This window comes from Sinocyclocheilus anshuiensis, unplaced genomic scaffold, assembly GCF_001515605.1.
Source record: "Sinocyclocheilus anshuiensis isolate Anshui unplaced genomic scaffold, SAMN03320099.WGS_v1.1 scaffold1370, whole genome shotgun sequence".
In the NCBI taxonomy this organism is placed as follows: Eukaryota; Metazoa; Chordata; class Actinopteri; order Cypriniformes; family Cyprinidae; genus Sinocyclocheilus; species Sinocyclocheilus anshuiensis.
Genome location: NW_015557133.1, coordinates 94,681 through 99,466, shown reverse-complemented (window position 1 = coordinate 99,466; position 4,786 = coordinate 94,681). Strand labels below are relative to the sequence as shown.

At 38.2% G+C, this 4,786-nt stretch overlaps 1 protein-coding gene and 1 long non-coding RNA gene across 2 annotated transcripts in view; both read right to left on the bottom strand.

Annotated features, from left to right (window-relative positions):
- LOC107677953 (uncharacterized) overlaps positions 1–2,026 on the bottom strand; it is a 5,653-nt gene extending 3,627 nt beyond the window's left edge. Inside the window, exons 1-2 of the long non-coding RNA XR_001632899.1 lie at positions 2,014–2,026; positions 1,255–1,260 (exon numbers count right to left, since the gene is read on the bottom strand). This is a non-coding gene — a long non-coding RNA (uncharacterized LOC107677953). The remainder of the gene's footprint in view (positions 1–1,254; positions 1,261–2,013) is intronic.
- Positions 1–4,786, bottom strand: part of ndufb9 (NADH:ubiquinone oxidoreductase subunit B9) — an 80,605-nt gene that overhangs the window by 49,685 nt on the left and 26,134 nt on the right. The gene's annotated exons all lie outside the window — the stretch shown is intronic.

The window sequence follows — 4,786 nt, the reverse complement described above, 5'->3', positions numbered from 1 at the left end:
TAAAGAGTTTACTGTGGGAGTACTACACTCAACCAACACCAGGGAAGGCAGTTTTTGTCAGAGCCCTTGTTATTCAAAATTTTGACATAAATTTTAATTTTTACACCAGACGTATATATCGGTTCAAAATATCGGTTATCGGTCTACTTGATCCCTGTGAGGTGGATGGATCATCTCGGCAAAGGAGAAGTGCTCACTAACACAGATTTAGACAGATTTGTGAACAATATTTGAGAGAAATAGGCCTTTTGTGTACATAGAAAAAGTCTTAGATCTTTGAGTTCAGCTCATGAAAAATGGGGGCAAAAACAAAAGTGTTGCGTTAATAATTTTGTTCAGTGTATATTTCACTTAAATCATTGACAGATTAACAAAACAGAAAAAAAAAAAAAAGTGCTGAGTTCCAAAGTTCTCAGAAAAAAGGAAAACGAGACAGCATAAAGTAGTTTTCTTTATTTTGCAAAAGCTTGACAGTTTTATTTATTTTGCAAAAGCATGACAGTTTTGAATAATGTCTTGCTTCTATCTGTATAACCAACCAGCATTGGTATGACCATCGCACCGGCGTCACACGGGCACACAACATATTTTTACAACATTGCAGCCTGTTCATTATCAAAATAAAATACAGTTAAAGAAACGAATAGAAAGTTACACTGCTCCATTGTTCAACCTGTTGCCTTCAGCGTGACCAGCGCCTAGGGGTTGCACAGACTAGTCGACTTTAATGCTCTGCCATGACACTTTAAGCTTGACGTCGACTAGTCGCTGGTCCTACAGAGGGCGCAACAGGATAAGAAATCATTGAAGTCCACATTTACGCTCCGTTTCCAAACAGTTAAAATGACAAATAAATGCAGACTGCTTAAGCGCTCCACAAGACGTGTGTGATTATACCACCTGGATGCTTGAAATTGAACGGGAAAATGCACGATTTAAACAGCTTATTGTGCAGGTAGATTAATCGCCATTCTAACCTAATGCGCTGTTGCTAACGCACACACATAGGCTACAGACAGTAGCTCGTACATCACTCGCAGATCACGCGCGGCACAGAAATGTATTGCCAACACTGTTCTGTGATTTCTCAAAAAAAAAAAAAAATTGTTTAGAAACTGAAAAGTTCTAGCATTTATTTCTTAGTAACTAAAACTCACAGCTTCAAAGAGAGACACTGCCAGGTAGAATTCACACAAGCAATCGCTCTCTCACTAATGCATTCATATAAATATAATCTTTACTGTGCTGCTTTACCTGTATCTGATTTAGAACGAGCAGAAATCTGTGAGAAACATAACAACCCAAAGACAAAAGAACTTGATAAAAATGAGCTGTTACAGCAGCAATAGCCATGTGGGCAGCGCCGTGTCATATGCCATAGCTGTGCACAAGGTGTTCCGAGTCTCAGCTCCAGGTTCAGGCTTATTTGTTCATTAATGACATCATCAGCGACTAGTCAACGTCGACACTCAACACATAAATGTCGACTTTTAAAAATCTGAAGTCGTTCAACCCCTACCAGCGCCTCACTGTGCTGATATAGCTGGTGTAAGGGATGATGTTTTACGACGATGAAAGTACAAAGCCTAGCCTAAAATAAATAATATTTTAGCATCCAGATAAGTCACAAATATGGAAACATTTGGATTCGTGCCGAATTAGAGAGGTAATGCTCAGTTTCACCTTAAATTAATTTGTTTTTGGATTGACGTTTTTATAGCCTAAACACATAGCCGTAATTTTAGAGGATTTGTAATCCTAATAAAGCTAATAACTGTGTTTATAATGTTTGTAAACACATACAAACAATACACATTTAAAGGGTTAGTTCACCCCAAAATGAAAATTCTGTCATTAATTACTTACCCTCACATCGTTCCAAACCCGTAAAACAAATCCAAGATATTTTTGTGAAATGTGAGAGCTCTCAGACCCTGCATAGACAGCAACGCAACTGTAATGTTCCCAGGTCCAGAAACGTAGTAAGGACATCGGTAAAACAGTCCATGTGACATCAGTGGCTCAACTTCAGTTTTGCGTAGCTACGAGCTACGAGCTACTTTTTGAGCGCAAAGAAAACAAAAATAAAAATGTTTTCAACAATTCTTCTCCCCCGAGTTACGTCTTCCGCCATTTTAGAGAGTATCACAATGCATACGCACGCTTTCCCCTAAGCGTAAACAACGCTGATTACGCAGATTACGTTCATGCGTGCGCTTTCTCCCCCGAATGTAAACAATGCTGATTACGTCGATTACTCTCTTGGGTACTCTCCAAAATGGCGGAAGACGTAACACGGAGACTGTAGTGTGCACAGCAAATTTTTAAATGCTCAGCTTAAATTAGAGATGCACCGATTGCAATTTTCCGATTTTTTGGAAGTTTGACCTGCCGATACTGATTTTTGCGCGCTTTCTCCCCCGAATGTAAACAATGCTGATTACGTCGATTACTCTCTTGGGTACTCTCCAAAATGGCGGAAGACGTAACACGGAGACTGTAGTGTGCACAGCAAATTTTTAAATGCTCAGCTTAAATTAGAGATGCACCGATTGCAATTTTCCGATTTTTTGGAAGTGTGACCTGCCGATACTGATTTTTGCCGATTCTGATTTTCTTTCTAAGAACTGTAATTGACAGCATATACAAACAAAAATCTATGCAAATTTAAATGCAAAAATTATTTACATAATAAAAGAAATTATTAAACATTACAATTCCCCCAATCTGGACTGTTACAGATTTTGTCACTTAAACAACTCTCAAAATAAAGTGCTCTGTGACTGGTAAGAGGAAGAAATAGTTAACTTAAAAGGAGTTGCTGTATGTAACAAAACAGATGTCATTTCCCACTATGCTTGATGAAGCTGAGGTGCCATAAATGCATTTACACTGCAAAATTTCAAATGCATAAATAATTTTGTAAGATTAATGTTTTATATATTTTTTAAAACATACAAAAAAAATGTTGAAAAAATGCAATGATACTTTTAAATATGACTAAACCACCAGCAGGTGGTGGCAAATGTCTGTTTTATTGAGTGAGTCATTTATTCATTCATTCAACCGATTCATTCAAATGCCTGATTCATTCAGAAACGAGGCAAATGACTGTCCTTATGAATGGGTTACTGGATCATTGACTCACTGGATTAGTTCAAAAACGTGGATTCATTCAGTAATGAAACACCGCTGTGTGTTGCTTGGAGACACACAAAAGTTCTGCTGTGGCTTTGATCAGAACTATTTCCGTCAGCGAATTTGAGCAAAAACAGTCAATATTTTGTCTAAAATCTAAGTCTAACTTCTTGTTTATTGAAATACTATTGTATAAAACCAGTGTCACATTGAAATTGTGTTGATATTGATATTTGGGGAAACATCATGGCCGTATAATGTTGCTTACCTAAATCATATTTTGTAAATATATATTTTTTTCTACCGCAGTATGCATCTATGAATTTCTGTGAGTTACTTTGTGTGTGCTGTCTCTCTCACACACTCACTCATTCGCCCACAGAAAAACATCACAGTGTTTACTAATTGAAAAGGGGTCTATAACTTTCTATGAGTTACTTTGTGTGTGCTGTTGCGCTAATTTGTATTGATTTCTGCATGAGTCTCAATCTCTCTCACTCATCTGGCACAACATAAATACATTATCAGTCGCCGTTTACACTGAATGCAATTAAAATTAGAATCATTCTCGCGCGAAACGACATGTTTACACGTGAGTGTGCGCGTGGCTGTGACATCATTGCCGGCGCCGCTGGCAATAAAAGGATCGGCTCGGAATCGGCAAGACGTGCGATCACTGGCCGGTCAATCGGTGCATCTCTAGCTTAAATATGTAACATTAATTAAATAGTGCTCATAAATGGCTGTGAAATGAGTAGAGATATGGACCCGGAAATAGCAGTCCTTACATTATAACTTAAGACTATTCCCCCGAAGCCGTCAAACTGACGTCACCAGAGCCAGAATGCCATTCCAGAGCGGAAGCCAATTTTCAGTTGAATATTTGGGTTGAAGTGTTCTGGAACAGTGTTGTAAATACACCTTTTAACCACTGATTTCTAGTCGTGTCCATTTTTGGAAGGCCAAACAAAGTAGTTTCGCTTTCACACACGGTGGCCTAGAGTGAGCGGCGGCGGCGGCCTAGAGTGAGCAGAGGCCGGGGGCTAGAGTGAGGAACGGCAGGAGGGCTAGAGTGAGCAGAGTTTCAGACTTTGTTTTAGCCTAATTTTAATTTTTACAATGTTTTTGTAATGTATTAATTATCACGCGCTGTAATAAAAAACAAGTAGTCCTATACTAATACTAAGAGTATATACATTTGGTTCGAATAGCCTATATTTTAGTAGGCTATAATAAATATGTGGCTATGTTACAGCTCTCCCTTTAAGCTCTTGTGCTTTTCTCCTTTTCCATCTCTCCAATCCTATTCTGCTGACAGGTGATTGGAGATGAGTTTTGTTCCTGCTTTGTTGCAGTTTGCTGATTTTTGTAAAATAACTTATGTTTTTGCTTTTCAGATAAAAGAGTGGTTTCAGTTTAATATGTTGCAGGCTCATTTATTGGTCATAAATAATTGATGAATACAATTGATGATAATAAATCATCAAAAACATATTGGGCTTGTTTTGGGCTTGTTTTTAAAGCTGCAGTTGCTTATCATCTTGTGAGAGTTGGCAACATTGGTCTGAGTGCGCACAAGCAATATCGGAGTGAGAGGACAGGCAGTTCATTTGTATAAGTTAGGCCTATTTGAGAGCTCGCATCCAGT